The 24,851-nt window shown below is 37.9% G+C and overlaps 1 long non-coding RNA gene across 1 annotated transcript; it reads left to right on the top strand.

Annotated features, from left to right (window-relative positions):
- The first annotated feature begins 2,557 nt into the window (after positions 1 to 2,557).
- On the top strand, positions 2,558 to 23,828 carry LOC148114880 (uncharacterized). Its single transcript, XR_015732896.1, has 4 exons — positions 2,558 to 2,613; positions 8,720 to 8,759; positions 17,335 to 17,436; positions 23,735 to 23,828. It is a non-coding gene; the product is annotated as an uncharacterized LOC148114880 (long non-coding RNA).
- The last annotated feature ends 1,023 nt before the right edge of the window (positions 23,829 to 24,851 follow it).

Below are 24,851 nucleotides of genomic sequence, written 5' to 3'. Positions count from 1 at the left end.
AACTTATTATTCTCAGTTTTCTAATTTCAGGATGTTTGAATGTTGCCAAATTTAATTCTATTGTTTACTGGGCCTGTCAAACATTTGCCTGCAATGACGTCTTCTAATTTGATGAGGTTGCTTAACTTTTCACAGTTGACAGATTAAGTGCAAAAAAGAAGGATTTATCACTAGGTTAACCTGAGCAGCCTGAAGCATCTTAATGGATATACTTTTGTTACCCCATCTATCTTGTACATAGGAAGGATTGAAACTCTTCATCTTAGCTCACACTTTTGCTTTCTTCCAGGAATATGTGTGTGTGTGTGTGTGTGTGTGTGTGTGTGTGTATGTGTAGATAGATAGATAGATAGATAGATAGATAGACAGACAGACAGACAGATGATAGATAGATAGATAGATAGATAGATAGATAGATAGATAGATAGATGTAGGTCTTTGGTTATTTGGGTTTTCTCCCGCGTAAAATTGGAAGTGCTTGGTGATGTTTCAATGAAATCTCATTCATCATCTTCAGGCTGGTGTTTTCGGCTTCGTGCTTCTAGGAGCAATGTGTGACAGACAGAATCAGCAAGATCCTCCACAAACACAACATCAGGACAGCATTCTGCACAAACCGAAAAATATCCACCATCCTAAGAAACCCCAAAGACAAAATTGAGTTAGAAAATCAAGGAGTATATGAAATCCCATGCACCACCTGCCCCACCACATACATCGGACAAACCAACAGAAGAATAAGTGCACGCATTGAAGAACACAAGAACCCAGTAAGAAAAGTAGAACCAACTTCTTCCCTGGTCCAACACCTTAAAGGACATGAAGGACCTGAAATTGACTTTAAAAAGACCAGAACTATTGCCAAAACTGAACACTTTAACAACAGAATAATCAGAGAAGCCATGGAGATAGAAAAATGCCCATACAGCATGAATAAATGAGATGATACCTCCCGCCTACCAGCCATTTGGAAACCCGCCCTTATTGACAAATGAGTCCCTAACACAAAGAATGACACCAGACCCACACTCACAAAACCACACAGGATGTCATCACCACACACCCACGCAAAAAGCAAACTCAAACCCACACCGATGATGAGGCACAACCACAAACCAGAAGCCAGACCACAGCTGCATCATTAGCCACTTTAAACCGCTCCAATCCATACATGAAGCAAACTGACACCCACCATTAAGATGTGGCATGACCACGAATGCGAAGCCAAACAACAGCAACACAGCTCACCAGCTCAAATCCCCCTGCAACTCAGACTAACCCGAGCACAACCAAGCCCCCACCCAAACAGAACACCCCCCTATCCCATCAGAGCACAGCCAACCCCCCCATCCAATCAGAACACAGCCAAGCTCCCACCCAATCAGTTCACACCCCCACTGGCAGTTAAAAGGAAGAAACAGCTGCGATCATACATTGCTCCTAGAAGCATGAAGCTGAAAAACCCAGCCTGAAGAAGATGAATGAGACTTTGTCGAAACGTCGCCAAGCCACTTCAATTTTACGTGGGACAAAACCCGAATAACCAAAGACCTACATACAAACACCCACAAAAACCTCAGAATATATGTATGTATGTATGTATGTATGTATGTATGTATGTATGTATGCATGTATTTCTTCTAGCCAGGTTTTCCCTATGTAACCAAGGTGTTTTGTAGCTCCAGCTCAGTAGAATCACATCTACACGGTTCTGGGCTTTTTTCTTTTCTAACAGCTAGCATGCTCTAACTGCTAGGTGGGAGACCTAAATAGATCCATTTCTAGCTTGTTTGCTTTCATCAGAACTGGATGAAAGCAGTTAGAGCATGCTAGCTGTTAGAAAAGAAAAAAGCCCAGAACCGAGTAGATGTGATTCTACTGAGCTGGAGCTACAAAAAACCTTGGTTACGTAGGGAAAACCTGGCTAGAAGAAAAACACACATAAACCCTATGAAGAAGTAAGAAAATTGATACTGTACCTTTACAGGGAGGATACATAAGATATGGGTGTGGCCTACTGATGAAAGCAAACGAGCTGGAAATGGATCTATTTAGGTCTCCCACCTAGCAGTTAGAGCATGCTAGCTGTTAGAAAAGAAAAAAGCCCAGAACCGAGTAGATGTGATTCTACTGAGCTGGAGCTACAAAAAACCTTGGTTACGTAGGGAAAACCTGGCTAGAAGAAAAACACACATAAACCCTATGAAGAAGTAAGAAAATATATATATATATATATATATATATATATATATATATATATATATATATATATATATGTGTGTGTGTGTGTGTGTGTGTGTGTGTGTGTGTGTGTGTGTGTGTGTGTGTGTAAGTCTTGGTGCATTTGGGTCTTTTCCCGTGTAAGATTAAGAGCATTTTGGCAATGTCTCGGCAGAATCTCATCTGCCATCATCAGGCCTATGCAAGGGTTCTTTAACAGGAACTGCCGTTACTGTTTCAAATCTGGTGCTGGCAGCGTGCTTTGTTGGAATGGCCCCACCTCTTCATCCTGATTGGTTGGGAGTCCCAGTCTGTGTCTATTGGCTTGGCTTCGGACGTATGGTCAGCTGTTCTCCACCAGGTGGCAAGGCTTCATCTTTGTGGTTGGCTGGGGTATGTTTTGGCTGGAGTTCTCAGGGTGTGTGTGTTTGGCTTCTGGTGTGTAGATTTTTCTGTCTGTGGGTGCTGGGACTCATTTGTTGACAAGGGCTAGTTTCCAGATGTCTGGTAGGTGGGAGGTATCATCACATTTATTCATGTTATGGGGGTGTTTTTCTATTTCAATGGCTTCCATAATTATTCTCTTGTTGAAGTGTTCAGTTTTGGAGATTAATTTGGTTCCTTCGAAATCAATTTCATGTCCTGTTGCTTTAAGGTGCTGGAAAAGGGAGGAAGTTTTTTCTTCTTTTCTGATTGCATTCTTGTGTTCTGCAATGCATGCATTTTTCTCCTATTAGTTTGTCCAATGTATGTGGCTGGGCAGATTTTGCATGGTATTTCATAGACTCCTTGGTTTTCTAGCTGGATCTTGTCTTTGGGGTTTCTTAAGATGCTGGCTATTTTTTGGTCAGTGCAGAAAGCTGTCTTGATATTGTGTTTGTGGAGAATTTTGCTGATTTTATCTGTGGAGCCTTTGTTGTAAAGAAGGAGGGCGATGCCGTTGTCCTGTTCTGTGTCTCGATACTTGGGGGATGTCTCCCTTTGGATTAGGTTGGAAATTGTGTTTCTTTGGAATCCATTGGACACAGAACAGGACAAATGTATTGTCTTGAGCAGATGGCTGTGATGCAACATCCCAGGCTTTGGTTTGGCTTTGGTTTGGTTGGATAGCTGTCAAGGCTTCTTTAATAGGCACTTGGGTGAAGAGGGATATGAATTGAAACTCATGAGTAGGTCACTGGGTTGTAGGTTTTGTTTCTTTATTGTTTCTATGAAGTGGAATGAGTTTTGTATGTGAGAGGTGATGGATTCAGACCTCAGACTCGGATCCAAACCAATGCCCGGGATGTTGCATCACAGCCATCTGCTCAAGACAATACATCACGGAACTCAGGATGTTACAACACTAAAGCTCAGGATGTTACAATACAGCCAACTACCTAGGATGTTGCAGCACAGGACTCAGGATGTCACAACACTAGAGCTCAGGATGCTACCACACAACCCATTACCCGGGTCGTTACAACACAAAAGGCTAATGGCCCACAGCTAGGACCTCGGTCACACAGGATGTTACGAAACAGCCAACTAATCTGCAAACATCAACTCCATCTACTAATCAAGATGTAACAACACAGCCAACCAACCCACTTACAACAACAAAGCCAGCACTCCCCACTCCCCACCAGTATTTATAGAGAGACGGCATCTCCGATCATGCTTTGCTCACACAAGCATGAAGCCAAAGACACCAGCCTGAAGATGACGAGTGGGACCTTGTCGAAATCTTATACAGGAAAAGACCTGAATACGCCAAGACTTACATATATATATAATAAATACACACACACACACACACACACACACACACACACTTTATATTCTAAACTTTAAATTGGCAAATTTTAAAAAGTATAAATTTCAAGGCATAATGGTGTTCTGTCTGTTAGTCTAACCTAAAAATAAGTAAGTCTGTGTTGTGTATAGTGACAGTTTCACAAAAACAAACATTGTTCTGTCCAAAGTAAATGTCCATAAGTGAAAAAATAGGGGAGCAAGTGGAAAAAAAGAGGTGGAGGCAAAATTGCCATGTTCACATTACCAAAATCGGGGCAGTGTTAGTGATTACTCCTAGTTGACTTTCTATCTGTAGATTACCATCAGAGGCCACTTGAAAAGTAGATCAGATAGGACATTATCCATCTTGCCTTGGTGATAAAACATGCCACATGATTGATTTAATTAAAAAAAAAAGATGTGAATAAACTTTTATAGATGACCACCGCTAATAATATATAGGCATATTCAACTGAGAAAGCTTCGGTTTTAAAACAATATTAGTATAAATCATTCAGAAATCTACCATTTTAAATATAACTGTAGGAAGTGACTGTGGATCTGCTAAATTCCCCAAGCAGGTAGGAAGAGAACCTACTTTTTATAAATTATGAATTCTGCCATATAATCCCTTTCTCCCAGTTTCAATGGATTCCAAATACGCCCTAACCCTAAAACCCAATTTGGTTTGGTTTTGGATTTGGTTGAGTAAATCCAAAATGAATCTAAAGATGATTATCTTGTCAATAAAGGAACAGAGGATGGGGAATTGGGAATGGATACCTTTAACTGAAAAATGAAGAGGTAAATGTGTAGAAGCTGACCTATCTGCCTCCAAGATGGAGTTGAACATATTCTCTAAATTGGTTCTTTGGAAGGGCCTGAAGGCAGATTTTTTGTCTTGTTGGAAGAGCCAGGTAGTATTGTTTGGTGTCTGGAGGCATGTCTGGCTGGAGGCAATCACAATCATCTCATCAGATTCAGTGTCAGTATTTGTGCTGGCACAATTTCTATCCATGAAGGATTTTTGAGAAATACTATGTCCAGATGCACAAAGCAAGATTTATCAGAGTTATTTTTCTCAAATGGTAAGGGGGAAATGCTTGTGTTTCTTTTTCCAACCCAGGATTGTTCAGGGAGACGAATGCAAAGTTATGTGATAGAAGTAGGACTTCTAAATTCATCATAACTTAAAAACTATACAGTAGTTTTACAGCTGCATAGATAGTGATAGGTGATAGATGATAATAGATAGATACATAGATAAATAGATATTCTAGATAGATATAGATAGATAAATAGATGTATTTGTGTGTGTGTATTGAATGAATTAAGGAATGAGTTAGTTAGTTCCATGATGGAGAATCTATGGCACACGTGCCAGAGGTGGCAGGCAGAGCCTTCTCTGTGGGCATGTGCATCGTTGCCAGCTACACTTCTGGGTTCTATTGCGCACATGCGTGAAAACCAGCTGGTCTGGCGCGAATGTGTGCAGCCGCTCTCTTCTGGGTTCTGTTGTGTGCGTGCATGAAGACCAGATGGCCAGTGCACATGCATGCGATGGAACCCCAAAGAGAGAAGCCGGCAGCGCTCTCTTCCAGGTTTCGGAGTTCCAGCATGCGCTCCTGTGTCAGCACTCAGTGCCAAAAAGGTTAGCCACCACTGAGTTAGTTTACTAGGTTTTTTGTGTGTGAAATTTCTACCTATATCTCCTACAGATGCAAAACGGCAGAATGACTAAAAGCTGTATATTACTGAGAGCAGAAATGGTATATTTGCTAGTGCCTGTATTTCTACATATTACTTAAATCTCAACCTTAGGCAGAAATAGTATTATGCGCATAATAAGATTTAGCACAAGAATAAATATAGGCTAAGAATATTTTTGTACCACAAGTTTCAACAAATCTAGGAGGTATTCCACTGAATATATACTACTAGTGATTTACTGAAATCTATTATATATTTTGAAATCTCATCTATTAGACTGCGAGCAAGGATTTTTGTCTTCTTCCTCTTTTGCTTCAACTATTTAATGGCAGCAAATACACACACACACACATTCATTGTTCATTTTCTGTCACCAAAAGAAAATCAAGGTAATATGAAAGGCAAGTTTTTCGATAGATTTATATTGACCATCAGGAGATACCATGTGATTGGTTTCATTCTTATTCAGACTCTTCCAATACATGACGGTCCACAAGTCTTAACGTTGCCAAGTTTGGAGACCTGTAGATTAGCCAAATCACTGTTTTTAATGGCAGCTACAAAATTAATAGTGGTCATTTGGACCATTATAGAGTAAATATTATGAAGATGAAAATAAAACAAGAATTACAAGTTCCCAATAAAGGGACTGTTTATGGTAGACTTTCAATTATTGGTGCCACCAAATGGAACAAATTAGCCTTCTAACTGTAGCTATATGTAGGTTCCGTCTTCACCATAGCAGCTTTTCTTGTTTTAGTTTCATGAATGAAATAATATAAGATGTAGGAAGAAAATAGTTCAGAAAAATGCCCTTTTGCCTAAATATTCCATTGTAATAACCTTAGCACAAAAGTTCCCAATAAAGCCAGCTTCCTCAAAACGATGCTGTAGAGCACTGCATGCCAGAACAACTAGATACAAGAACAGTTTTTCCCTGAACGCCATCACTCTGCTAAACAAATAATTCCCTCAACACTGTCAAACTATTTACTAAGTCTGCACTACTATTAATGTTCTCATTGTTCCTATCACCCATCTCCTTCCATTAATGACTGCATGACTGTAACTGTGTTGCTTGTATCCTTACGATTTATATTGACTGTTTCGTAATATGATTTGATTGCTTATTTGTACCCTATGATCATCATTAAATGTTGTACCTTATGATTCTTGATGAACATATCTTTTCTTTTATGTACACTGAGAGCATATGCACCAAGACAAATTCCTTGTGTGTCCAATCACACTTGGCCAATAAAAAAAATCTATTCTATTCTATTCCTTCTTCCCTCGGTGGTTTTCAATCCCACCCCTGGACACAGACATATCTTTCATTTTGGGCAGCAAAATGATAAGATCTACAGTTTTAATTAATGAGCATTAGAAGGTCATAATGTTAAATGTTAAAACTCAAAACAGAAGAATGTTAAAACTAAAGGAAATCACTCTTAATTATCAATTGGATTTATAAATTGAGTTAATTTTGTAACCTGGAAGGCAATTTGATTTGACATTTGTATTCAAATAATGTATTAGGTTGATTTGAATTAGATCTTTGAATCAATGTAGGAAAAAGGGATTCAAATTTAAAGATTCAAGAGATTTGATTTTGAATTGAATCAGCCCTATTTAAAATTACAATGTAATCCTACATAAGAGCGCACAATTATGAAAGAGGGACAAAGAGAAATACAAAAGTCTGATATATTTTCACTGTTCAAATTTAGTAGGTTAAATTGTCCAGTATAGGTTATTTTGATTTGACTTATAAACACAGTGACTCTCCCCCCCTTAAACGAAAACAGAAATTGAGGTCAAAGACCCCAATTTCTTCATTTAGACCTTTATATCACCATTCCAAACATCATATTTTAACCTCTGAGTTTAAAGTTATGACGAAAAAATTGCAAGTGTGACCTCTTACACAGATTGGGAAGAAAACAAAACATATTCTGGGGCAAGTATATTCAGAGCTTCCAAAGTGTGCAAATACGAGTGAGAAAGACATGTTTCCATGCCATAATTGGGGTGAGATAAGAAGCCATGTCATAACTAGAGAACTGCAGACCTTTCAATTCCATTGACTTAAACTGCAAATGAACTATCCCCATCAGACATAACTCTTAGGCTACAGATGTGCTCTACCTATTCCACTTTCTCTAGATTTCCATCAAAATCTTTATATTTCCTTCAAAAGATACTAGCAGTAAAACATGAAAATTTCAGGCTAGTCAGTCTACTCTAGGTAATCTTTTGATAGTTTGAAATTACAATCAAAATAGTGAACTATCATTATTTAAGAATAAGAATGACATACTTTAAAGTATGCAATGAGAATTGTAACAAATTCAAGAAAACTTTAAAAATTTCCCCTTCATATCTATTTTTATACTATTAAAATATACTGTATTTTTCGGAGTATAAAATGCACCAGAGTATAAGACGCACTTACCTTTTTTGGTGAGGAAAAGAAGAAAAAGAAACCTCCCTCTGCCTCTGAGCAATTTTGCTTCATTGCAGCAAACAGTAAACAGCCTGCTTTACTTTCATTTTCGTTTTCAGCATAGCTTGATTAGCACAAGGAAAAAAAATCTGCTCTAGCAATTTACCTCTTTGCAGGAAGCAGCAGAGCCCTGTGCAAAACAGCTGAGAGCAAATGAGCTGAGAGTCAGGAGGCTAATCCACTCAACTTGTGCTAATTAGGCTGTGCTGAAGCTGAAAGGAGCTGTTTTTTTTCTTGCTGCTTGCTGCAAGGAGGTAAACTGCTGGGAGGCAGAGGGCAAAGGGTGGGGGCCAGTGGGTAGGTGGTGCTACATTCGGTGTATAAGACACACCTAAATTTTCACGTCTTATACTCCAAAAAATATGGTATTTATTAATTACAGGAAGGCTTTTATTGTCTAAAATCTTCCCCTGAACAAGAGAGAATTAAAAAAAAAACTATAAACATTTTCATTCTTGCAAACAGATTTGCCAGACTCTAATAAAGTAGCATCATTTCTCTCTTTAGCTTACAGATTCCATCATGAGCAAATCACAGTGACTGAAAGGTATATGACTATATATGGAGTCCTTCTTTCCTTCTTTTGTCTATATCGTTACAACTGGTATAATCCTGTCAATGGCCCAATACTCATTTAATCATAAAACTTGTTTGGCTTACAAATCTTATTTTGGTAAGTAATTTATAGATTTTACCAAACTTGTTTTCTGTGTTATGTATTACAAACAGTTTCAACTTCTACCCTCAAAATGATGCTATAGGGCACTGCACATCAGAACAATGAGACACAAGGACAGTTCCACCCCCTTGTCATCACTGTGGTAAACAACTAATTCTCACAACATTGTCAAACTATCTAAAAAGGCAGTATTACCATCATTATTTTCATCTTCCCTATTACCTATCTCCTTATCTTCTTATGACTATAACTTTGTTGCTTATATCTTACGATTTATATTGTTTACTTGGTATCCTAGTATGATTTATGTTGATTGCTTATTTGGTATCCATGACTATCACTAAGTGTTGTATTGAATATTTTATGATGAATGTATTTTACAATGACTATGTTAATGGTCTATCACTATTGTTGTATGTACATTGAGAGCTTACATACCAGAAACAAACTGCTTGTGTGTCTAATAACACTTGGCCAATAAAGTATTCTATTCTATTCTATTCTATTCTATTCTATTCTATTCTATTCTATTCTATTCTATTCTATTCTATTCTATTCTATTCTATTCTATTCTATTCCTCCTTGTTTCTGTTATTCTTGTGCTGCAGCCCTCTTTATTTGAAGATCCTGAAGCTAACCAAATGTAGTACAATGTTGCATCATAAGAGACTCAGAGGATTTTTTGAGAATAAAATTGTCCCACATTTTTAAAAGCTTTCTCCCCCCTAAAAATAATCATCTTTGTGAAAGTACTGAAGTAATGGTCATGCTGAAAATGTTCATCCTATTTATCCTATATGTGAGCAGAATACTAAAAAAAATACACATTCAAAATTAATGTGAACATCTTTTTATTAAAACAGACCGTCACCTTAGAACACGAGTGTCAAAACTCGATCATGTCACATGACGTATCATAACGTATTATGACCTTTTTTGTGTTTGCGAAGCCAGGGTCATGGGCCTGCATGTGATGCACCCGGCCCATGGGCCGTCAGACAGGCCTGCCTTCATTTAATTTAAGAAACTTGAGGCATATACCAATATTTCCTTCGCTCTTTGTTCATGCATTGCCACTTTCAATTGTGTATAAAAGATTGATTTACTGTATCTGATTATCCATGTATCTATCCATACCCACTATCCAAAGTTTATAAATTCAATCTCTTATAGGCAGATATTGCCCTATCTTTTAAACAGTGCAAAACAACATCAGCAACAACTGGTTGGACAGTCACTCATGCCCTTGTCACTTCACGGTTAGATTATTGCAACGTGCTCTACATGGGGCTACCTTTGAAAAGTGTTTGGAGACTACAGTTGGTCCAGAATGCAGCCGTGCAAGTTATCGTGGGTGTGCCTAGATACACCCACATTACACCAATTCTCCGTGAGCTGCATTGGCTCCCTATTGGTCTCTGGTCACAATTCAAGGTGTTGGTTATTACCTTTAAAGCCCTACATGGCTCAGGGCCAGGTTATCTTCGAGACTGCCTTCTGCCGCATAGTTCCCAGTGACCAGTAAGATCCCACAGAGTTGGTCTCCTCTGGGTCCTGTCAGCTAAACAATGCCGGCTGGCGGGCCCGTGGGGGAGGGCCTTCTCTATGGCTGCCCCAGTTCTCTGGAACCAGTTACCTCCTGAGATCCAGACCATCCCCACCCTATTGGCCTTCTGAAAAGCGGTGAAGACCTGGCTTTTCCGGCAGGCCTGGGGCCGTTGATCCTTGCTCTTGTGATCTGGCGAGATCTGGCCATGAATGGCATGAATGAGTTTTTAATGTTTTTAATGTTTTTAATTTTTAAATGTTTTTTATAATGATTTTTTAAAATGTATTGTGAGCCGCCCTGAGTCTTTGGAGAGGGGCTGCATATAAATTGAATTAATTAAATTAAATTAAATTACCCTTCACCTGCATTTTCATGGATATGCCCTTATCCATGAATCCATGCTCTCTTTCTAATTATTTGGGTCTTTTTTAAAATTTTGAGTTTAGAAGCAAAATAAAATAATAGGTTTTCTCAGTCAGCTCTTTCTCGTTATTGGCATACTTTAAGTATCCTTCAAAATGATGTGAAACAAAAGTGTAAATTCACTACAGAATTAAGGACAACCTCCCTTGCTTTGAAGTGAATAAGAAGAGAAAGCTAAGTGCCTGGTGCGTAAGCTTCTTTATGGCAAAAAAATCTTTTACTTAATGAGCTTTTCCTAGTTTCTGTGTTGTATTTAGTACAATTTAGACATTCATGGCTTATTTTTAATTCTTGGGATTAAGGGAAGTTCATCCTGGGGTCTCGAAGACTGCTCCACAAAGTAATATGTATATCTATCTCCATAGCCAAGAATTGCTATTGATTTTCAATCAGGCAATTAGACACTTTTAGCTATAGCATACCACTTATACGGTTTAATGCTTGAGGCAAACACGTAGTTCTGGCAGGATCAACCAAGTGCTTAGAAAAGACTGCTGCATAGACCGCATTATTCCAGAATGCAGATCTTCAGGTAATTCTATTAGATCAAGTCCCTTTCTTGTAAAGTATGGAAGAGACTTACCGCCCTACCTTCTTATTGTGATTCCTCATCCAAGTAAAAAACCTGCTTATCTGTTCTAAAGCTCAGCCAACATCATAAAGAGGCTGCCAACTGCAAATAATGAATAAAAAAGAACAACTGAGGCTACTACTTTATATTCTTCTTTCCCGGGACATGATGCTATCTAACCACTTCACACTTTTTCAACTTTCAGCCTGTCACAAAAACATATGCATCTATCTATTAACAAGAAACAAGATTTACATTTAATGGAAGCACATCATATAAATAAAAAAATAAAAATAAATAAATAAATTTGATCCTGTGCCTTTGTCTAAATTGCTGGCGAAAGCCTAATGTTGATATAAAGCAGAATGTGGAGTAAGAATTCTCAGGAAGCAAAAAATGGAGGAAAACATTTCAGAATGCAGAAGAAAATATAATGTGGGGAGAATTTTACTAAAATTATTGCATTAAAGAGAAAGATGAAAGGGTATCAGCATGAAAGTAAAAAATAAAAATAAATCAAAATGGTGGTTCAGACCAAGTGACTGATGCCCTGCTCTTTTTTGTATGTGTTGCAAACATCAAACACATAAAAAGGATGGGAAATTGATCACATGGTTGTGGCTACCATCTTGATTTTTTTTAACATCTCCCTGGAAGACAACTCTAGAAAGACACTATTTAACCTTCTCCATAGTATATTTTTTTGGAACAACATTTAAATCAGCTTTTTTTTCTTTTTATTAAAAACAAGATCTTCTATTTCAAGATTCTTTCTCTTCTCTCCCATCCCACCTTCAGCATTGTTTCTGTTCAATGCAAAAGCAGTTTTTTGTTTGCTATGGACAAAATGATACAGAAATAAGTACAGCTGTATGCTAACAATGCTCATCTATAGTAAAAAGACTTTTATGCTATGCATTTGCCCTTGATTCAAGATTTAAGGGAGTGACACACACAATTTCCTTGTCTTTTAGATGTGTCCTTGTTCAATCCACGTCACCATTATGGGGGAAAAAAAGAACTCTTCAAATTAAAGACCTTTTTAAATAAAGGGATTGAATCAAAAAAATGGCTGCTTAGCTGCCAGTAAATAAGTGGGTAATATTGTTATTCAAATAGACACCAATTGTACTCAAGTTTGAATCCTTTCAAGGCAAACTTGTCAAGATGTCAAATACCCCATTAACTTTTCTGTAGGTGAAGAAAGAATGTTCCATCTGTAGTACTAGCAAATGAAGTTTTAGATATTGAAGTGAATTATTTCAGGGGAAATGACAGAAAATGCATAATGTCAAATGAATGATGCAGAAAACCTATGTAGATGGTAGTTGCTGCTATATGCATCTGCAAATCAATAAAAGATATACTGAAAAAGTAGACAAAGAGGTCCACTTTTCTTCTACAAAATAATTAGTATGATAACTAAGTGTGTGATAATCAAATGTATGTTAATTGTAACTTTCAAAGGCTGAACCTTTGTGAACGTTTTAACATTGCAGCCTTTCAGCAAATAGATTTCCAAAACCACAAGTGGAATCTGATTCTCAGCTTTTCTATTGCTCAGAATGGAAGAGAGCAGAGCAATTACAATTTTAATGTTTTTCATAGGTGCAAAAATAGGAAAGAGAGGCAGGGAGGAATGAAACCTGAAGAGAATGTGCAGTTGTTTCTAATAATCTCTAACTTGATTTCTGATAATAAAGTACAGTACTGCTCAGTATTTCTAGACAGCAATCCATAGCACAATGCACATATGATATTTTTTTTCAGGTTTCAGCCATTTCCCTACAGTTTAAAGTCTTCCTAGTTTCTCATGTTTCAGTTAATTCCATAGGACCCTGTTTCTCAAGCTTTGCTGGCTGAGGAATTCTGGGAGTTAAAATCCACACATCTTAAAGTTGCTAAGATTGAAAAACACTGCGATAAGGAAGTGTAAGAAGAAAGCATCACACAGGGCTTTTTGAGATCAAGAAGTGATTTTCAGCCAGGAATCCTAAAGAAGGATAGAAATATACTAGAGAAAAGCAGAAGCTACAACAGCAGCACAATCTGTCCTCTCAGAATAAGAGGCACATAAAACAAATCAGAAAACAATTGTTAAAAGAAAGAGGCAGAAAAACAGAGGTCTCTTTCATAGAAAAAAAACCCAGTCAAATGGAGAATTGATTTTAGTATACTTACACAGATAGTTATAACACTAGCATTAGCCTTATATACTGCTTCATAGTGCTTTACAGCTCTCTCTAAGTAGTTTACAGAGTCAGGATATTGCCCCCAACAATCGGGGTCCTCATTTTACCAACCTCAGAAGGATGGAAGGCTGAATCAACCTTGAGTCGGTCAGGATCAAACTGCTGGCAGGCGGCAGAGTTAGCCTGTAATACTGCATTCTAACCAGTGCGCCACTCACAGCTCTTTCTAGTCATGATCTTGTATTTAGATTGGGTAGTCAAAATCAGGTTCAGTTAGGACATTGAGAGATAACATTAATTGGGCCTATTTCTCCTGTTCTCAAATGGAACCATCAGGTGGGGTGGGAGTAAAAAGCACAAACCAGCAGCTCAGTTCCTTCCTCTTCTAGCATGCATTGCATAAAGTGAAGTGCATGTAAAAAAGGGTCATACCTTCAGTAATACTGATCTTTTTTGTACACCATTTTCTAATTAAAGGTAGACTTAAACCTGTGTTGTGACTCCAGCTCCCGAGCCTGTCCTCACAGAGGAAGATGACTCTGAAAGTGATGGGGAGGAACTGACAAGGCCTCCCTCTCCAGGACCCTCCTTTCTGGCAATGCCTCAGGATCCAGCTGAAGGCCAGGAGGAAGGCATGTCGGAGCACCCACTAATAGGGAGTGATGAAGATCAATCTTGGATTGATCTCAGCAGCGTCGGAGGGAGAGGTGTGCGCAGCAAAGGAAGAGGTGTGGAAGGGCCAGAGATTGCTGAGTCACTGAGCCATTGCCCACAGGGGATAAAAGTGGGTGGGGTTGCTCTGCAGGCTCTGTGACGGACAAAAACTGCATATCATGAGCTTCAGATGGGATATCTTTCGGAATTAAGGCTTGGACTTTGTGAATGACTTCTGACTACTCTTTTATGCCTTATGAACTCTTGGTTGCCCCAGCAACGGACTACAGATATGCTGACTCCTGTTTCTAGAGATGATAAGAAACTTGACAGGCATTCGGAAAGTAGCTGCCAGCACTTTTATCTACCAAAGGATTCAGGTTGGCTTGTAAAAATAAATTACTGGTAGACGTCTTTTGCTCGCGTGTCTGCCTATGTGAGGTGGGGGGACAGAACATCCCGGCTCTTCCCAGTCCTAGTGTAAATCCTTCACCATTGCATTAAAAAAGGTAAAATGCAAAGGTTTCTCCTGTCCAGTTGTGTCTGACTTGGCAGGGGACGGGACGGGAATGGGGGGAACAATCATCTCTGTTTCCTAGCCAAGATAGCCAGCATTGTCTGAAGATGCTTCCATAGTATGTTCCGTCCTGTCGCTCACATAGGGCCACTCTCCTCAGGGTTCTGACGGCAAGCCAATGTCATCTTGCTGTGCCCAGGGGTAGAGCGTTCTCTGTGGGTGCTCCCACCCTCTGGAATGAATTACCTACCGAGCTCCGGACGGCTCCTGATCTCCGTTCCTTCCGTCGGGACCTGAAGACTTGGATGTTCAAACAAATAGGCTGACTCTGATTCCGGGTTTTATTATTTACTATTAATTATTTGGTTTAAAATGGGATTTTATTGCACTTGTTTCTTAACTTGTGTTCGCTGCCCTGAGTCCTTTGGGAGAATGGCGGCATATAAATACATGTAATAAATAAATAAATAAATAATAATTAAATAAATAGTAATGTGACTGGCATGCGTATACATGAGGTGTATGGAACACTGTTACCTTCCTACCAAAGTGCTACCTATTTATCTTCTTGTATTTGCATGCTTTTGAAATGCTAGGTTGGCAGGAGCTGGGGCAGGAACAGGAGCTCACCCTGTCACATGGTACTTGGGTCTCAAACTGCCACGGTGTAGATAAGAAGATCTCCTAAAGGATTATAGAAAAGGCAAGGGGAATTTTGTATGAAGCAAAGTTTGGTAAAACTGTCCTCCAGATCTTTTTAAACACGTCTCTCCAAAATGCCTTAAATTGACCAGGTTGGCCTGTCAAGATTAGTTGAAGACTAATACACCTCAAGAAAATCAGGAAGCCTACCCTACATGTCATTGATAGCAAAGATAGACACTTTCTGTCCTTGGTTTTCCCTTCAACTAAGAAGTGTGTTATTATTTTAAGATTTGAAGGATGGCTTCAGGTTATCTTTTACAGGTCCCAGGCTTTCAATTAGCGCTAACTACCATTATTCTGTCTTTAGGCTGAAGCATGTTATTGCATCTAAACCCATTCAGAAAGAAAGTCATGGAGTGAGCTTTGCCAACTAATTTAAGGTCATCCCCCATGAGAGAGGCTCCCTCCTTCCCTGCCCTCAAAACATATGTGTTTGGGATCTCGGGTTATTCATTATCTTTCTTTACCCTAAGGTGGGTTGGTTAATGATAGCATTTCTCAGAGCTTTTCCCAGGGAGATATGCAAGCATTTTTTGATCTACAGTAGCAGTAGCTGCTAGGTCTGGTGAGGTGACTTAATGGCAAAGAGGAAAATCTGCTTTTGGGCTGCTTCTTGTGCATCTCAGAGATACTGACTTGCCCTGGTAATAAAGCTATCTATGTGGAGTGAATTTTTTCTCTCTTTCATTTCTTTTGTTTCCTTTCTGGACAGTATATTTAGATTTTATATTGAGATGATTGATTCTAGGGTAGAATTGTGATGTATGTGACACGATTATCCCAAATTATTATTAGACCACACGAATGCTGGGTTTGAATGCAGAAACACTCAGAGTCTTCCAGGCCTTCTTTAATTCCATATTTCTGAGTTTTAATTTAATTACTTCAATATATGGGCGGAAAAACACAACGGACAGAACAAAAAAAGTACACACAAACATAAACATATATATCTCAGCTCCACTCTGCAACACAGCATTACATTTAGATTGCACAGTATTTTTGTTGTATCAGTAGAAAGCCATAATAACCCATAAGCAAAATATTAAAAAATGCATATAATCAATTTAAGACTAAAAATCCACTTGTGGTTTTTGTTCTGTTTTTGTTCTGTTTTTCTATGTCCCATGTTCAACTTTTCATAGTCTTCAGATAATATCTGGCATGCAATATGTGCAAGGAATAAGGTATATAATTCTCTTTAATTGTTCATAAAAAGTGTGGTAGATTTCAAATTATCCATTGCATATTCTGATGCTGTTAATAATTACTAAGTTTTAAATACTGCCAAGGTCTCTGGACCAAACTGTAAGATCAACATATGAATTTATTCAATATGTCTGTACTTATTCACAATCCAGATTCCTGTTGCAGTAACCAAAATGATTTAAAACTTTGACTAGATCTAAATGATTAACATATCTATTAACTATTTTTTTTTTAAAAAAAGTTATTTACTTCCAGTTCTCAAATTGGTATTACTCCAAAGTTTATTGATTTAAGTGTGTTCACTGTAAAAAAAAAAAAAACTATTCCAAAATAGATGTTCATTGTCTGAATGAGGATCAAAATTATACTTGTGTGTGTCCCAATATTTTTCAAAGATGCCTTGCATTTCCTTTAACACTGTTTATATAGGGTAGATCTTCTTTAATCCTTTAGAGTGAGTTTTTATTTTTTTTAAAATTTTCTGGAGCCAACTTTTCAAATCCTTAAGAAAAACCTGCAAGTTTAAAAGATCTCAGTAGTTAAAAAGACTAATTTCAGGTAGAAGAGTGAGAATTAGATATTTGCATAAAAATGAATTCCTCACCTCTTCCTGATTCCTTTAGGATTCCTTGGAAACAGATAACAGATTTTCTCCAGCAAGATATGATAAAAAACTATAATTTGCTTCCTGGAAGATATTCCAAAAGGAAGAGAGAAACAGTGGGGTAAGAAGAAAGAAAATATGAGTAACTGTGTAATTGATTTTGGATGAGGATGTAGTTGGAATCTGACAGACAGAGAAACAGAGAGACACAGAGAGGCAGAATTTAAGGAACTGATACCATTGTCCCATTAAGGATATTATACTGTTGTCTAGCAGTATTAGTGACCTTCTATCTGTAGTCCATAACATATTCCACAAAACCTAGATGTGCTTCTCAATGCAATAATGAGAATTAAAATACACTGCAGATATCAGTGAAATCCTGAAATGAGTGAAATATACTATTGCTTAATTTATACTGTTAAAGTTATAAAGGCAGAAGTTCTGCATTTATGCTAAATATCATGCAAGTAAATTTCCCTGAACCTATGACCATACTTGCAGGGGTGGGATGCTGGGGGTTCGCAGGGGTTCGGGAGAACCTCTAGCTAAGATTCTGTGCAGTTCAGAGAACCCCCAAATCCCACTCCTGGCTGGCCCTGCACACCCCACCCCGCCCCTCCCAGGAGTCTCCACGCGGCCCATTTTGGATGCAGGTAAGTGCAGGGCATGCACGGAGGCTTGGGGAGGGCAAAAAATGGGCCTACTGGAAGTTCAGGAAAGCCAGAAATGGGCCCATTTGTGGCTTCCAGAGGGCCTCCAGAGACTGGGGAGGCAGTTTTCGCCCTCCCAGAGGTTCGAGGAAAGCCTCCGGAGCCCGGGGAGGGCAAAAATGTTTCACCCCCTCCCTGTGCTGCAAGAGGCCGACTAGGCCATGCCCACCATGGCCATGCCCACCCAGAAACCAGGCAGAGAACCCCTTGCTAAAATTTTTGAAGCCCACCCCTGCATACTTGTGATAGCAGATCCTTGCATTTAATTTAGCAATGAACGTTAAATATCTACATTCCAAATTTTGTATGTCATCTACGCTCCCACTAATGAATTAACTACAATAGAACAATTGACTAAGACATAAAGTGAAATGAAATTCAGTAAAAACATATGACATTGTATCATTTTGGTCCATATGTTAAGACTGGGTGGTGTTGCCAAGGAGGATTAGGTTGCAACCTAGAAAGTCTGAACTTTCTTTTCCTCAATTGTGTGAACAGGTTCTTTAAATAAATTCAGAACATTAGAGAAGAATTAGGTTAGAATTAAAGAAAAAGAAGAATTAGAAAGATAAAGAAAGAATCTTACATGTTCTTATATGGTATGAAAGATGCTGATATCGAAGCTTATTTGGTGAGCTAAGAAATTTAATCCAGAAATAGTGGATCCAGATGGGGACAGTCATGTTCTACTTCCCCCCCACTACAACTGAAATAAAGCCAATATGCAAATTATGTTAATAGCATGGATTGGCCATGACTTTAATCTTTCCAATGCTTTTCTATTTTCTTTTGTTTTCTTCCAGTTTTTTCATTTCATTTAAATCAAAACATTGTGGAGATTTAATATGTCATATAACTATTTCCAGTACATTTTCCTCTGCAATTTTTTGTGGATATCTATCTGTCCATAACTAAATTACTATCTTGTAAATTACTAAATTGTATATTAGGAACTAGGTATCTCAAATCATTATGTGCAGCTATATTTTTTAAAGATGCTACTTAATAGTGGATTATCAAAGAATGGTTTTTTAAACTTTTGAAGAAATTCAGGACAAGGATCCATAATCATCTGAATGGATAAAAGAGCAAAAATGTTTTATATAAAACGAAGGAACATAATAAAGTCAGTTTATTTTAGGGTTATTTATCTCAGGTTTAAAAATGAGACATATTGTTTTGGGTGTTTCTCTTTGGGCTTGCTGAAATCTGGACTGGAAAAAAACATTTTCTATTGGATTTACTTTTACTAAACACGTGGTGCTAAGCCTATTCCCTATAGTTACTTTATGTATCCCTAATCAGATAACATTTAAATTGGCTTTTTATGTAATTATTCTTCCCCTTCATGCCCTTATCACCTCACGCCCTTGTCACCTCACGGTTAGATTATTGCAACACGCTCTACATGGGCCTACCCTTGAAAAGTGTTCGGAGACTACAGTTGGTCCAGAATGCAGCCACGCAAGCTGTTGTGGGTGCACCTAGTTACACCCACATTACACCAATTCTCCGCGAGCTGCACTGGCTCCCTATTGGTCTCCGGTCACAATTCAAGGTGTTGGTTATTACCTTTAAAGCCCTACATGGCTCAGGGCCAGGTTATCTTCGAGACCGCCTTCTGCCGCATAGCTCCCAGTGACCGCTAAGATCCCACAGAGTTGGTCTCCTCCGGGTCCCGTCAGCTAAACAATGCCAGCTGGTGGGCCCGCGGGGGAGGGCCTTCTCTGTGGCTGCCCCAGCTCTCTGGAACCAGTTACCTCCTGAGATCCAGACCATCCCCACCCTATTGGCCTTCCAAAAAGTGGTGAAGACCTGGCTTTTCCGGCAGGCGTGGGGCCGTTGATCTCGCTCTTGTGATCTGGCGAGATCCGGCCATGAATGGTGTGAATGAGTTTTTAATGTTTTTAATGTTTTTAATTTTTCAATGTTTTTTTATGATTTTTGAAAATGTATTGTGAGCCGCCCTGAGTCTTCGGAGAGGGGCGGCATATAAATTTAATTAATTAAATTAAATTAAATTAAATTCAAGTAAGGCAGGGGTGTCAAACTTGCGGCGTCACGTTGTCGTGTGGCATATCATTACTTTTCCCCTCTTTGCTAAACTGGGTGGGGATGAGCGTGGCCAACATGTGATGCCTCCGGGCCACGGACTGTGAGTTTGACACCCCTGAAGTAAGGGATCCTTGTGACTCTTTAAAAGACAAATTGTTCCCCTTTCTCATGTTCATATTAGGATACTGGAACCAGTTTATGTGGATTTGCTTACAGTTAAAAGTTGAGATATGGCATGATGAGATTAACATTTGTTAATTACTATTACTATTTTAGGGCTTTGCTCAAACTTTTTACTGACACCTGGATTAGAGAAATGTTATTTCTTTTTCTTAAAATTAAGAGTTTTGTTATGGGATGAAGAGTTTTATATCTGCTAATTAAGGATTTTCCTTTCTATCTCTTCCTTTTGTTTTCTTGCACCTCCTTTTATTCTCACTTTCTATTTTTCTTTTTTCTATTTTGCATTATCTTTTACTGTTGTAATTAAAACTTTAAATAAAAATTGTTTAAAAAAGAATCTTGCATATTTTTAGAATTCTGTGCTGTACTAAAAAATAAATCAGTCTTTTTTCTTTGTACCTGGTAATCTGAAAATGGTTGGTTGGTAGTGGTGATTTGTTTTCATTTTTTTCATTTTTTCTATTTTTAAACTGATGATTCATGTACAAAGTGTTTTGTGTGATTCAGTAAATCCAAACTATCCAATTTACCCTTGTTTATATGTGACATATTTAAAAATGTCACAGAGAGAGAGAAAAAGCTATTGTTCAAGAAACTTTTTCAAGGATTGCTTAAGAAATTCTTCACAGGCCTTCAAAAATAGAATATTGCATTTAAAGTGAATATAACTCAATACAAGAAGTTAAAAAAAACAACAACCCAGGATCCTGGTAGCCAAAAAAAGCATCTGGGATAATAAACAGTCATTTTTTTTATAGGATTTCTTTTAGACCATTGGTACATTTAAACAGGATTAAGTGTTAAGGTAAAGGTAAATGTTCCCCTTGCACATATGTGCTAGTCGTTCCCTACTCTAGGGGATGGTGCTCATCTCAGTTTCAAAGCCGAAGATCCAGCGCTGTCAGAAGATGTCTCCGTGGTCATGTGGCTGGCATGACTAAACACTGAAGGTGCACGGAATGCTGTTACCTTCCCACCAAAGGTGGTCCCTATTTTTCTACTTGCATTTTTTATGTGCTTTCAAACTGCTAGGTTGGCAGAAGCTGGGACAAGTAACGGGAGCTCACCCCGTTATGTGGCACTAGGGATTCGAACCGCTGAACTGCCGACCTTTTGATTGACAAGCTCGGTGTCTTAGCCACTGAGCCACCACATCCCTTTTCGGATTAAATGTTACATATTCACAAATTTAATGTGAATGTTTTGGGAAGAGGAAGATATATATTCATTGAATTGCTTAAAGTAAAAGAAGGAACTAGCATTTTCACCACTACTATGGGCACAACCAGACAACTCTGTTAAAGTCTATGAAGCAGAGAGCTATACCAAAATAAATTGTCCTTCTACAAGGGTCCTTGTAGATCCCTGTTCTGCCTTAGTAATGAGACCAGTGAGTGGTACTGTTCTTACTGTTTTAATTAGAGATAAATTAAGGAAAATAATTGATGTGTTCCCCTGTCATTGTTTCTCCTGTGACAAATTGCCACCTGCTCATAGGAAAAACAACTGCCAGTTATTCTTTCTAACATGTAATGCTGCGGGGATTGGCAAGAGTAGGGGGCTTTAAACAAAGGGGTATAGTCACGTGTCAGGTTTCTGAATAGGTTGCGGGCATGGAAGTGTCTAGGATAGTTGGATATGTTTGCTTTTTTGTTCATCTCCTAGTTTATATTGGATATATTTGCTTGTTTGTTTGTCTCCTAGTTTATATACTTTCTTAGTTTATAAACTAGTTTTCCTAGCTTGTTCCTATGCTGCTCCAGTAATGACTGCTTCTGAGTGGCTCCCACTCAGTGGCTCCCACTCAGCTTCTCAGTGCCAAAGAGAAAGGCACTGGAACACATCTGTGTTGAAAAGCCATTTTCAGAGAAAAGCATAGTCCTTTCTTATTTAGCAACATCCCTCAACATTTGTCAATGAAGATTCTCAGTCGTCCAGGTAGAGTTGTCTGGAAGTTGAATCACGACAACTGGACTTCTTTTCTTGTTGGTTTGAAACATTTTGCTGCTTTATCCAAGTAGTTTCTTCAGATTGAAGCAGCAACTTGGATAAACTGCGAAATGTTTCAAATCAACAAGAAATCCAGTTGTCATGTCTTAACTTCCAGATTGCTCAACATTCTTTCACTGAAGGATCAGAATTTTATCATGTTTTCTCAAGATCACTTCCAATGTACTTAATCCTACTGTCCATACATTTGCACCCACATCTACATGTGCCAAACATGAACTGCAATCAAAGAACACAGAAATCCACTTTTTCGTTCATCCCATTTGTATATAAACTTTCCTAGAGGTTCCCTCTATGTCTTCTTTATCCAAATGCCTATTTTTTTCTACTTTTTCCCTCAAATGTCTCATTCCCAGCTCTAGCATACTTCTGCTAATTCATGTCTGCAATCCATTAAATTTTATCTAATTAATCCCTGGTTTTCTTGCGTGATGGCTCAACTATACTGAGTTATCTCCAATCCAGTCTTCATCTCTAATTCACCACAGTAGTCTGCAAAGGAAGCTTGATGTACAATATGGATTCAATTTGTCTTGTCCACTTTATTCTCTTTTATTTTATTTTATCCAGTTTATTCTGCATTTCTCAGTTTTGTTTTGTCTTTACTTTTACCTGGTTCATCCCATCTCATTTCTAGTGGAGGAGGTGGCATTGAGCTAGAATAAATGAGAATCTATGTAGAAAGCATGATAATTTATCATTCCTACAAGAGTATTATGCACACACTCATGCAATTATATTAAAATTATAATTAATGAATGAGTGTAAATGTACTTAACAATGTCTTTAAAAATTGAAGTATGGTTCCAGCACAGTTGTCATCAATAAAAACCTATTAACCACCTGTTCTACTATCCTATTTAGCAACACTTCAATGTCTAATCATTCCATCACATTGAATATATAATTTTTTTTTAAAAAAATATGATAATTGTAACATAATATTCCAAGGATCATGTGAGTTTGTGAGTGTGTGTGTGTGTGTGTGTGTGTGTGTGAGAGAGAGAGAGAGAGAGAGAGAACTGTAAATGTTTTGAAATTAAAATGATTTGCAAAAATAGGTAGCATATTCTAACTTTTCTCATTTTTTGAAATGTACAATATTTGCTAAATTTGAACAGGGTTCAAAGGTAAGGAGAGACTGAGAATGAATGAATAATAGCAATTATGTATCAATTTCAGCTGCAGGCTGAATTTAGGTCAGAGTTTATTTGTTTATTTATCTGGACAAAGTAAACTATTTCTGTGTGAAGCAAGCAAATATTGACTTCCACCCATACATTTAATGTAATGCCAGATCACTGCAATGCATGAATGGGCACTGTCTGAAATGGCCCACGATTATGAAGGAAAAAAACTCACACAAGCCTGACTGAGCAAAAAATAGCAAGCTAGGAATGAAAAAGTGGGCCATTAACTCATGTACCTTTGTTTCTTTTTTAATGTTATCCTTAGGCACTTATTCAGCCAGCACTTATGTGACTGATGGATCGTGTAGATGCTGAACTCAGCAGCATTAAATAGATGCTCTGTCTTTCAGAAAGATGAGCTATATTTGGTAAGTTCTCCACTCTAAAAAGCATAAATATTTAATCTGGAAGAGTTAAATTATCATATCAGACTCACTGTTTATTGGGCTTGATCTTAGTAATATGTATTATAAGGCGTATGTTGATTTGATGAACAATTAAACTACAGAAACCAAACCTGGAATCTAACTATACTACAGACCTCTTTGACCATTCAGCTAAATAAACATAAAGCTTTAAACTGGTAAACAATGAGGCCATAGATCCAATTTTACCTCCTATTCTTCTTGTTTCCCTTGCATAGAGCCCAGAGTTGTTCTTGCTTTTCCATGAATGTGAGAGCAGCTCTTTCTGTAATCCATAAACCAAATAAATCAGGATTCTTGGGAGATCTTATTCTACTGATTTATTGCAGATAACAGAGGTTTTGAAAAAACACTTTCATTTCTGGAGATCAGAACTGAAATCCAGAATATATTTCAAAAGGAGGTTGGAGGACTTAAAATCCATATGGAGCTTTTCAAGGAATTACTACTGGAATAGTGATATAACAACGACAGCAGCAAGAGTAAATATTACTGCTCCTATTTCTACTGCTGCAACTATCACTACAAACACCAACAACAATGGCAGCATATTACCTCCTGCCTATTGTGGTAACATGTTGTTAATTGTGACAAGCTTAGCATTGCTTATGATGCTTCATGGCTAAGTAGGAATCTAAACCATAATTTCCAGATATAGTATACTAATGACAGGTAGTGATGAATATTTTTGTTCATTTTTTTTATTGCATATTTTTTTTAAAAAAATATTTTGCATATTTTATGACCATTGCTAATATACACATGTAATAGTCATTAGTACATGTTTCCATGAATGCATTGTGTATCAATTTTCTTTAATACATATATAGACCATTTATGTGTTTTCCTCTTAAACTATTTCAGAACAATTCATCACATTCAACTAACATTTAATAAGAAGAACTACATAAATATGTGTATAAATCTACTGTGTTTTCCCCAAAATAAGACCCTGTC

This window comes from Pantherophis guttatus, chromosome 3 (assembly GCF_059756535.1).
Source record: "Pantherophis guttatus breed Tessera chromosome 3, ASM5975653v1, whole genome shotgun sequence".
NCBI classification, from domain to species: Eukaryota; Metazoa; Chordata; class Lepidosauria; order Squamata; family Colubridae; genus Pantherophis; species Pantherophis guttatus.
The sequence above is the reverse complement of the archived record's forward strand: the minus strand, read 5'-3'. Positions and strand labels throughout refer to the sequence as shown.